Source organism: Carcharhinus amblyrhynchos, chromosome 7 (genome assembly GCF_965287045.1).
Source record: "Carcharhinus amblyrhynchos chromosome 7, sCarAmb.v2.hapA, whole genome shotgun sequence".
Taxonomy (NCBI): Eukaryota; Metazoa; Chordata; class Chondrichthyes; order Carcharhiniformes; family Carcharhinidae; genus Carcharhinus; species Carcharhinus amblyrhynchos.
Window position 1 is genome coordinate 104,650,743 of NC_137330.1, and position 12,243 is coordinate 104,662,985.

Consider the following 12,243-nt stretch of genomic DNA (forward strand, 5'->3'; position numbering starts at 1 on the left):
TCCCACCAATTTCCCCAAACCATGGAGGCTATTCTCCCATCACGACGCACAACTTTTCTGGTGGGTCGGGCTGGGAGAAGCGCGTAGTTGGCCTTGTTCCGGATTTGTGCATGTGCCAGGAACACATGCGCATCTCCCAGAGCCGGAGAACAGTCAGAGACCAGACCATGCTGGAAACCTGCAGGAAGACAGGTAAGTAATTTGAATTTTTTTTTAATGTAGTTTAAATAGACTTCCAATGTTATTATTGGGAACTTGCCAGTCCAATTGAATCTCCTACCCCATCAGGAAAACTTCATTCTGGCAGGGTTTTAGAGTAGCTCCTCACATTCGGGGAACTAGCGGGAGACCCTGCTGGAATGAAGGGGGGACAATTGGGACCTCCCAGGGGTTGGGTGGTGGGGGGGTGTGCCCCCTGGACATGAACACCCTGGCAGTGCCAGTCTATGTCCCTGGCACTGCCCAAGAGGTAAAATGTCCATGCCCAGGGGATATCCTTGGCACTGCCTATCAGGCATTGGGCAGTGCCATGGGGATGGTGCTTAGGGGTGATCAGTGAGAGTGGGGGGATCCTGCTGCCAGTCTCCTTGAGGATCAGTGTGGGCTGGAGGGAGGGCAGTGATTGGGAGGGCCGGGAGAATCTGATCCCTGGAGGTGGTGTCTGAAGGGATGGGGTTATTGTCACTGCTGGAGGGGGGTAGACTGGACATTGGGGTGCTCCAAGGCAGGTGTGGGGGGCTAGGCTGGCCCGGGAGTTATGGGGACTGCGATTGAGCCGGGAGGCGAGGTCTGGAGGGGCAGCACTGCGGGGTCCCAGGCTGGCTAGCAATTGAGCTGGCCACCAGCAAACAGGGAGTTTGACAGATCAGGTCCACTGCACATGCGCAGAATTCCAGAACTGTCAGACTCTGTCGTGAATAGGCCCCCCTCCACCCCACCGCAGGTTTTTAATGACATTCATGATTGGGACCTCTGCAGTGCACAGAATAGAGATTATTACTTGAATGCATGTAAATTGAGAGGTGAATACTCAGCGAAACCTTGGTCCTCGTGCATCAGTCACTGAAAGCAGGTCTGAATCTGAACTGAAAAACAGTCGTGATCTAGAACAGTTTTCCCACAATTCAGCACTTTGGGAGAATTCCCACCCCCCCCCCCCCCACCCCCCATTTCTCTACTAACATTGATTTCTTTTAGCTCCTCATTAAAACTTGTTTCTCTCAGAACGTCTGGTACATTATTCATGTCTTTCCTTGTGATTCTTGTAGAAAATGTATATTTTTATAATTGGATATTGTTGCAGCCTAAAAATCATTCTTTAAAAATTCTTTGCTTAAAACTGGTTATGTTATCTGAAGAAGAATTAAGCAATGATAATATTGTATGGTTGGTTTTTTCAAAACCTGTAGAGATTGTACTTTTTTTCTATTTTCTTCTTTCCCACCAGATTTAATTTTTGCTGACACTTAGAATTTCATGAACTGGGGAATTGGACTTGGGGAACATGTCTGTCCTGTAGATTCTAATAGAGGGAAGCCGAGAGTGGCTGTCCTTTAATCAGCCATATCCTCCTAACCTTCCCCAATTCAGTGTATTTTAAGGGTAAACAGCCTAAGGGTTTGAATTATTCTCAATGGATGGCATCTGCTATTTGAGGTATGAAGCATTCTTTAAAAAAAAGTCAATTAACAATCTGACATTGTGAATAATCATTTTAATTTATCACACCTTTAATTTTGTCATAACTTGACTTGATTCCAATTAGTAAATATTCCTGTTTGAGTGAACAGAAATTAAAAGTTCAACATTCTGACTATTAGCTATAAATTTCATTAACAAATGTATTTCAAGACAAAAGTGACATAGGACATATTCAATTGTATATACATCAATATCTGTGGTGTGCGCTGCAGGTGTAAATTGTTATGCCAGTTTGTGGCATGGTTATATTAATAGAGACATGGATCAAAGAAGGCTAGGAATAGGTTCTTAATATTCCAATCAACTACAGCAGATCACCACCACTTTCTCGAGGACCATTAGGGATGGGGTTTGAATGCTGGCCTACCCAGAGACACCCACATTGCATGAACAAATAAAGTTAAAATTCCTGGTTAACCAGTATTCAGGAATAATAGATAAAAAAGAGGGAGAGTGGTAGTACTGATAAATTCTAATAAAAGGATGCACTAGATATTTGCAGGACTGAATCATTTTGGCTTTTTTTATACTTCAAGTAAAGTATCGTCTCTCTTTTTAAAATTCTCAGCATTGTTTTCAAAACTGTTCATGATCTTGACCCTCCTTATGTCTGTAATTTTCTCCAGACCTACAATCCTCTGTAGCTCCTTTCACATCCAACCATTTGAATATTCCTGATTTTAATTGATCCACCATTGGCAGATGTATCTTCAGCTGTCAAGACCTTTGGTTTTGGAATTTCCTCCCTAAACCACTCTATTTCCTCCTCCAAAATGCTTCTTAAAGTCTACTTCAGAATGTAAGAAATAGAGGCAGGAGTAGACTACTTGGCTGCTATTTTGTTTTTATTCGTTCATGCGATGTGGATGTCTTTGGCTCAGTCATTGTTTATTGCCTATCCTTAGAACCTTCTCCACTTTTCAATACCGCCATGGCTAGCCATTTATCTCAATTCCACTTTCCCATTGCTTCTCATATCCCTCGATTTCCTGAGCGACCAAAAATCTTGCTTATTGCAGTCTTAAAAATATATTCAGTGATGGAGCATCGACAGTCCTCTGGGGTGGGCAATTCCAAAGATTCACAAGCAATTGATTGAAGACATTTCTCCTCAGCACCATCCTAAATGATTGCCCCCCCCCTCCTTATTCTGTGGCTGTGTCCTCGTTCTAAATTTCCAAACCAGGGTAAACAATCTCTTTACCTTGTCAAGCCCTTTAAGAATCTTATATGTTTCAAAAGCTTTGATTCTAAACTCCAGAGTATTGGCCCAGTTTACTTGGCCTTTTATCATTGAACAATCCTCTAATCTCCAGAACCAATCTAATTAACCTTCACTGTACCACCTCCAATGCAAGTGTATCCTTAAATATCAAAACCAAAACAACAAGCATTTGAGATATTATTTCATCGAAGCTTTACACAATTATAACAAGATTTTCTTATTCTTAAAATTAAATCCCCTTGCAATAAAGGCCAACATCAACATGCAATTTATATTCTGAATTGCTTGCTGAATTGGCACACTAATTTCTGTTCCTTGTAAGAATACATTCAAGTCACAACACATTTGACTAAGCTTTTATTCATCAGCCCAATGCTATGTGGCTTGTTGTTGTATTTTATTTGATAAGAGCACTTTGTGATGTTTTACTATGTTAAAAAGGAGCTAGAATTTACTGTTGGCTGTTATTTAGATGAGGTCATTGCCAGTTGCCTGACCCAGATAATTAAGTAGATATTTCTGTACTTCAATTGTACAAAACCCAAAGAAGATGTATTTCAATGCTTTCAGATGGATCTTGTCTGTGTACGTCGTTAATATATGTATTGGATGAACTAAAGAGTATTGTTGCATCGTAGCCTAGAAATAATTGTGTTGGCAGAAAACACAAAACTCCAACATACATAGTGCTAGGTACTTGGTATTTAGTTCTTAACTTGCCAGACTATTTAAAATGTGCTGTGTTCGGCAGGATCTATTCCCAGGTGCTTTAGGTTGACTCTGGTGCCACCTGTTCCTGACTATTATACACTGTCATCCTCTTAGAAGATTCTCACCTGAATTACAATAAATAGAATTATTGTTCCAAAACAACAGAACTATTGAGAAAATTTGAAGGTACCAAATTTTATATGACGAACAGGCTTGAGAGAAGATGCTTCTTCTTCTCTGATAGGTTCCACTTTTTCCTTAACTAATTTTTACCTTAATATATTGGTAAAATATATTTGGGTTTTCTTTAACTTTAACTTGCTAATCCTTTTTCATGCCCTCTCTTTGATTTCCTTGTTTTCCTTCTTTACCCTGCACTTCCTATACTCATCTAGGCTGTCTCAGTGCTTAGTTCTTTGTGCCAACCGCACATCTACTTCATCTGTTTGATCTTCCCATGTATTCTTCTAGACAACCAAAGGGGTCTAGATTTGGCAGTACCACTTTTATTTTTGGAGGGGACATTTCTACTTTGTACATTTAGGATCTCACTTTTTAGCGTTTCTTACTGGTTTTCCACTGATTTACCCCCGGCAGTGCTATCCAGTCTAACTCAGCCAAGTCCTTTCTCATTCCTGCAAAATTTGGTTTCCCCCAGTTCAATACTTTTATTCCTGCTTTATCTCTGTCCTTTTCCATAGTGATGCTAAATCTAACTGAATTATGATCACTATCTCCAATATGGTCGGCAACTATCACTTCATCCACTAATTAATCCACTAATTCACATTCCCCATAATTAGTCCAGAATTGTACAGTGGCACAGTGGTTAGCACTGCTGCCTCACAGCACCAGGGACCTGGGTTTGATTCCCGGTTTGTGTCACTGTGTGGAGTCTGTACGTTCTCCCTGTGTCTGCATAGATTTTCTCCCACAATCTGAAAGACGTGCTGGTTCCATGCATTGACCTGAACAAATGCCAAGTATGGTGACTAGGGGAATTTCACAGTAACTTCATTGCAGTGTTAATATAAGCCTTACTTGTGACTAATAAATAAATTATACTTTAACTTTTTCCTCTTGTTGGGTTTGTCACTATTTGGTTGAAAAAAAATCCTGGACAAACTGCATAAATTCTTCTCCCTCAGTGCCCCTTATATTGTTTGAATCCCAGCTGATATTGGGATAGTTAAAGTCTATTATTACTGACCTCTTGTTCTTGTAGGCCTCCCTTTCACTATTTGAGATCTGTAGTATACGTCCAGAAGTGTGACTGCCCCTCAACTCATAAAGCCTCATTTGTTCACCTGTTTAGTATATCATCACATCTAGAGTTGATCTTTTAACCATGAGTGCTACTCCCATTTTAATTTCCCACTTTCTCATGTCTGAAGAGTCTATAACCAGGGATATCGAGCTGTCAGTTTTGTCCCCTCCTTTATTTGGCGAGGCTGGGAACACATGAAGCAAGTGTGGAATACAAAGAAAGTAGAAAGAAACTTAAGCAAGGAGTAAGAAGGCTACAAGGGGTCACGAAAAATCATTGGCCAGCAGGATTAAGGAAAATCCTAAGGCTTTTTATATGAATAAAAAAAAGCAAGAGGGTAACCAGGGAGAGGGTTGGCCCATTTCAGGACAGGGGAGGGAATCTGTGCATGGAGCCAAAGGAAATGGGTGAGGAATTAAATGAGTACTCTGCATCAGTATTCCCAAAGAGAAGGACTTGGCGGGTGATGAATCTGGGAAAAGATGTGTAGATAGTTATAGTCATGTTGAGATCAAAAAGGAGGAGGCATTGGGGTTCTTGAGAAACATTAAGGTCGACAAGTCCCCAGGGCCTAATGGGATATACCCCAAAATACTGAGAGAAGCAAGGGAGGAAATTGCTGGGGCCTTGAGAGAAATCTTTGTATCCTTACTGGCTACAGGGGAGGACCCAGAGAATTGGAGAATAGACAATGTTGTTCCTTTGTTTAAGAAGGGTAGCAAGAATAATCCAGGTGATTACAGGCCGGTGAGCCTTACATCAGTGGTAGGGAAATTATTGGAGAGGATTCTTCGAGACAGGATTTACTCCCATTTGGAAATAAGTGGACGTATTAGCAAGACGTGATTTTGTGAAGGGAAGTCATGTCTCATGAACTTGATCGAGTTTTTCGAGGAAGTGACAATGATGATTGATGAGGATAGGGCAGTGGATGTTACTATCTACATGGAATTCAGTAAGGCCTTTGACAAGGTTCCTTGTGGCAGACTGTGCAGAAGGTGAAGTCACATGGGATCAGAGGTCAGCTGGCAAGGTGGATACAGAACTAGCTCGGTCAAAGAAGACAGAAGTTAGCAATGGAAGGGTGTGTTTCTGAATGGAGGGCTGTGATAAGGGGCTTTCTTCAGGGATCAGTGCTGGGACATTTGCTGGCTTTTTGTAGCATTTTTGGAATGTATTCAATTCTGGTCGCCACACTACCAGAAGGATTTGGAGAAGTTGGAGAGGATACAGAGAAGATTTACCAGGATGTTGCCTGGTATGGAGGATATTAGCTATGAGGAGAGGTTAGAGAAACTTGGTTTTTCTCACTGGAACGAATGAGGTTGAGGGATGACCTGATGGAAGTCTCAAGATTATGGACAAAGTGGATAGTCAGAACCTTTTTCCCAGAGTGGAAGAGTCAATTACTAAGGGGCATAGGTTTAAGGTGCAAGGGGCAAGGTTTAAAGGAGATGTACAAGGCAAGTTTTTTATACAGAGGGTGGGTGCCTGGAACTAGCTGCCAGGGAAGATACTGGACGTGGATACGATAGTGAGTTTTAAGGGACATCTTGACAAATACACGAATAGGATGGTCCCCGGAAGTGTAGGGGGTTTTAGTTAAGTCAGGCAGCGTGGTAGATGTAGGGCCTATTCCTGTGCTGTAATTTTCTTTGTTCTTTGTTCTTTAGCCAGGTTTCCATTTTGGCAATGACGTCTTGTGTCTATGTCCTTAACTCATCTACCTTGTCTATAATACTTGTATTGAAAATTAAACAGTTTAACCCCTCAACCTCCTTCATTCCAGTGAGAACAAACCAAGTTTCGCCAACCTCTCCTCATAGCTGATACCCTCCATACCAGGCAACATCCAGGTAAATCTTTTCTGTATCCTCTCCAAATTCTCCACATCCTTTTGGTAATGTGGTGATCAAATTGCTGAACATGTTTAAAGCTTTCCTTCGTCTGTAATTTCAAGTCTATCACTACACTTCAATATCACTAGCTAATGTTCTAGCTCCATTTTCCTGATTTGAATCTGACCTACCTGATCCTACATCTTGCCTGCCTAATGATAATTCACATTCAGGCAGCCATTGTACTCATGCAGCATGATGATGTTACAATGTGTCTGTGTCATTGAATGAAGCACTCCAATTTTTACCGTCAAGTTTCCAGTACGGTGAGTTCCTGATTGTTGCCAAGCCATGCGGGGGAAGGTGCTACTCTCCTTCAAGGAAAGACGAGAAATTCACAACAGACACTTCTTTGGGAACGTTTGCAGCAACACAACAGTGCCGGGGGTGAGAAGGAAATTACCCAACACTGTTTTGAGCATTGTGTGTGTCACAGAATAATTATACAGATAATGGGAATTATCTGTATAACATTTATTCTTTTGGAAAAATTGCTGTTTTTGTTCACAGTTACACCAACAAGTTTTTTCACACAAATGCTTAGCAATACAGTGCATGGACATTAAGCAGAATGACTTGTACCTGCTTATTATGTCAATTAAATTTGAGGATATTTGGAAATGTTGAGGAATCAGGACAGTAGTCGGGGGTTTAGGGAGAATAGTAAGGGGTGAGGAAGTTACTTGAGAGGTCCAGTGCAGAATTGGGATGATAGGACATTCCATACGGTCCAGTAGGGAGTTGGGAGGGTAGTCAGGGATATTATGAGTGACAGGGGAGTGAGTTTTCAAGGAGAGCTTCAGAATATCCCTGAAGTTGCTAAGAAACAGGACCTAGCAGGTTAGATGCTATTCAGTCATTTTGACAGTCCATGGTAATTGCCTGAATGCTTGTGGAAATTGCTTTCAGAGGGACACTAGTATTTGATCAATGTTTAAATAATTAAACAATCTGGAGAGAATGAGATGCTTAACTCCAAGTTGGATCATTCCATGTAATATCAAAAACAGTTGGAGGCACTGGATACTGTAAAGGTAATAGGCCATGATAACATTCCGTCATCAATAGTACTGAAGACTTGTGCTCCAGAATTTGCTGCTCCCCGAGCAAAGCTCTTCCAGTACAGTTGCAACGGTGGTATCTACCCAATAATGTGGAAAATTGCACAGGGATCCTGTACACAAAATGAAGGACAAATCCAACCCGGTCAATTACTGCCCAATCAGTCCACTCTCAATCATCAGTAAAGTGATGGAAGGGGTCATCAAAAGTGTTATCAAGCAGCACCTGCTCAACAATAGCCTGCTCAGTGACACCCAGTTTGGGTTTTGCCAGGTCGCTCAGCTCCTGACCTTATTACAGCCTTGATTGAAACATGGACAAAAGAGCTGAATTTCAGAGGTGAGTGACAGCCCTTGACAGTCGACCGAGTGTGGCATCACGGAGTCCTAGCAAAACTGGAATCAATGTGTATCAGGTAGCAAACTTTCTGCTGGTTGGAGTCATACCTGGCACATAAGAAAATAGTTTTGGTAGTGGAGGGTCAGTCATGACAGCTCCAGGACATTTCTGCAGGAGTTCCTCAGGGCAATGACCTAGGCCCAACCATCTTCAGCTACTTCAATAACCTCTCTGTCATGAGGTCAGAATTGGGGATGTTCGCTGATGATTGCACAATGTTCAGCACCATTTGTGACTCCTCAGATACTGAAGCAGTCTGTGTTCAAATGCAACAACATCTGGACAATATCCAGGCTTGGGCTGACAAGTGGCAAGTAACATCTGTGCCACACAAATGTCAGGAAATGACTGTCACCAATACAAGACATTCTAACCATCGCCCATGACATTCAATGGTGTTACCATCACTGAATTCCCCCACTGTCAACATCCTTGGGGCTACCATTTGACCAGAAACTCAACAGAACTCCCCACATAAACACAGTGGCTACATGAATGGCTCAGAAGTTAAGAATATTGTAGCAAGTAACTCACCTTCTGACTCCCTATAAGTGGGAACCCTAAATGGTGAGTAAGATTTTTAAACCATTAGAAATTAAGGCACTGACAGCATTAAGTTAAATGACTTTTAAAACAAACTTATGAGCTAAGAAGGAAGCAATTTACACATAAGATGCAGAATGAGATTTAAGCAAGTGTTCATGATTTTAAAACACGTTGATATTTTGAAGGTGTTAATGCATTTTTAAGATATATTGTTCATTTTAGCCAACAGCAATTTGTTGCAAGGCGTTGCAAGGCATGAGGATGAAGTCATATTCCAAGAGAACATTTAGACTTTGGGGATATGCAAGATTTATCAGTAAAGTTTCGGACAGAAAAAAGTAGGACACTTAATCACATTTCATGAATCGGGTTTATTCACTGTCCAGATGAACATAAGAACAGAAGAAATAGGAGCAGGAGTAGGCCATCTAGCCCTTCGAGCCTGCCCCACCATTCAATAAGATCATGGCTGATCTGTCGTGGCTCAGTTCCACTTTCCCGCCCTCTCCCCATAACCCTTAATCCCCTCGCTTATCAAAAACCCATCAACCCGCGTCTTAAAAATATTTAGCGAGGCAGCCTCCACCACTACAATGGGCAGAGAATTCCAGAGATTCACCATCCTTTGAGTGAAGAAGTTCCTCCTCAACTCCGTTCTAACGAGATGGATGCGTGACCAGAAGTGGAGTCATGTTTTAATGTGGTTTGGTAGTGACCTTTAAGGGAACCCTTGGGAATGTTCATTTGAACTTTGGACTGGTGTCTGAGGTTACTAGACATCAGAGGAAATTGGATCAGCTAAGACAGGAGTTAGCTTCTAAATTCTACAGACTAATAAAATGCCATAATGCCAGAAAGTAAGATGCAATTGGCTTAAACATACATAGAACATAGAACACTGCAGCACAAACAGGCCCTTCGGCCCACAAGTTGCGCCGATCACATCTATACCTACTAAGCCATGGACCTATCTATAACCCCCAATCCCATTAGATCCCATATACTCATCCAGAAGTCTTTTAAAAGACCCCAGCGAGTTCGCATCTACCACCACCGATGGCAGCCGATTCCATTCACTCACCACCCTCTGAGTGAAAAACTTACCCCTAACATCTCCTCTGTACTTGCTTCCCTGCACCTTAAATCTGTGTCCTCTCGTAGCGACCATTTCAGCCCGGGGAAAAAGCCTGTGAGAATCCACCCTATCTATTCCTCTCAACATCTTATAAACCTCTATCAGGTTGCCTCTCAACCTTCGTCTCTCCAGGGAGAAGAGTCCCAGCTCCCTCAGCCTATCTTCATAAGGCATACCTCCCAATCCAGGCAACATCCTTGTAAATCTCCTCTGCACCCTTTCAATAGCTTCCACGTCCTTCCTGTAGTGAGGCGACCAGAACTGCGCACAGTACTCCAAATGAAGTACATGATAGGTATTATTGCTGAGTTGTGTATATTGAGGATAATTGATTTAAAGCTCATGAAAGGCAGGAATAATTAATAAGAAAATCTGTAATTGATCTGTTTTGAATTGTATGCGTCAGATTTTATCAGAGAAGTCTGGCTGCTCTATCTTAGAGCTACCCTGACCCTTTTGATGGTCTCTTGGCAACTGCTGGTTAGATAAATCTACGTCTTTAATACAGAGATACTGGCTTTGCAAGTCTTGTATCGTCAGAAGTTTAGGCGGTACTGGTCACCTCAGGTACCCCACCAACACTCTCCAAGCCTGTCCAGCATATACAAGGTACAAGTCAAGAATGTGGTGGAGTACTGTCCACTTCCTGAGATGGGTGCAGTTCCAACAACACTCAAGAAGCTTTTTGATTTGATTTATTATTATCACATATATTGGAGTACAGTGAAAAGTATTGTTCTTGCATGCTGTACGGATAAAGCATATCGTTCATAGAGAAGGAGAGGGTGCAGGATGTAGTGTTACAGTTATAGCTAGGGTGTAGAGAAAGATCAACTTAATGTGAGGTAGTCCATTCAAAAGTCTCATGGCAGCAGGGAAGAAACTGTTCTTGAATCAGTTGGTATGTGATCTCAGACTTTTGTATTTTTTTCCTGATGGAATAAGTTGGAAGAGAGAATGTCCAGGGTGCATGGGGTCATTCATTACGCTGGCTGCTTTGCTGAGGCAGCGGAAGTGTAGATAGAATCATTGGATGGCAGGCTGGTTTGAGTGATGGACTGGACTTTGTTCATGACCCTTTTTAGTTTCTTGAGGTCTTGGGCAGAGTAGGAGCCATACCAATCTGTGATACAACCAGGAAGAATGCTTTCTATGGCGCATCTGTAAAAGCTCGTGAGAGTCATAATGGGCATGCCAAATTTCCTTGGTCTTCTAGAAAGTAGAGGCGTTGGTGGGGCTTTTGTATCTATAGCGACAGCATGGGGGGACCAGAACAGGTCATTGATGATCTAGACACCTAAAATCCTGAAGCTCTCCACCATTTCTACTTCATCCACATTGATGTAGATGGGCATGTCCTCCACTATGCATCCTGAAGTTGATGACTATCTCCTTCATTTTGTTGACATTGAGGGAGAGATTATTGTCATCGCACAAATTCATCAGATGGACAGGTGTGCCAGGTATGACTCTGGGTACCTGGGCAATACCCATAAGGCAGTACCGAGGCAGGGCCAATGGGGGGAGGGGGGTGAGGCCAATAGGGGCAGAGCCAGGGGAGGGACCAATGGGCGCATGGGTGGGGTCGATGGTGACAGGGTCTATGGGGGCAGGGGGCCCGCTGCCACTCTGCATGATTTGTGGAGGATGGAGATTTCTGCGATTGGCCTGGTGGGGGCTGCATCTCAGGCGATGGGCCCCTTCAATTGCCAGGGACGGGGGGAAGCGGCTGCTTCAGGCTGCCTACAGTAGCAGGGGCCTGACAGCTCTCTCTTTGTCTGTCAGCTACTGTTAATGCACATGTGCAGCATCAGAGATCTGCACATGTACACTACCTCCTTCTACAGGCTGTCACAGAAAACTACATTGCAGAAGAGACCCTTCAACCTATCAAGTCTGCACTGCATGAAATGCCCTAATCTGCCCACCTAATCCCATTTGCCAGCACTTGGCCCATTGCCTTGAATGTTATGGCTTGCCAAGTACATCCTTTAAAAAGTACCTAGATGTGAGGCATCCCACCTCCATCACACTCCCAGGCAATGCATTCCAGACCATCACCATCCTCTGGGTACACAGAACATAGAACATTACAGTGCAGTACAGGCCCTTCGGCCCTCAATGTTGCGGGGACCTGTGAAACCAATCTACAGCTCATCTAACCTACTCTATTCCAATATCATCCATATGTTTATCCAATGACTATTTAAATGCCCTTAATGTTGGCAAGTCCATTATTGTTGCAGGCAGGGCATTCCACGCCCTTACTACTCATTGAACAAAGAACCTACCTCTGACA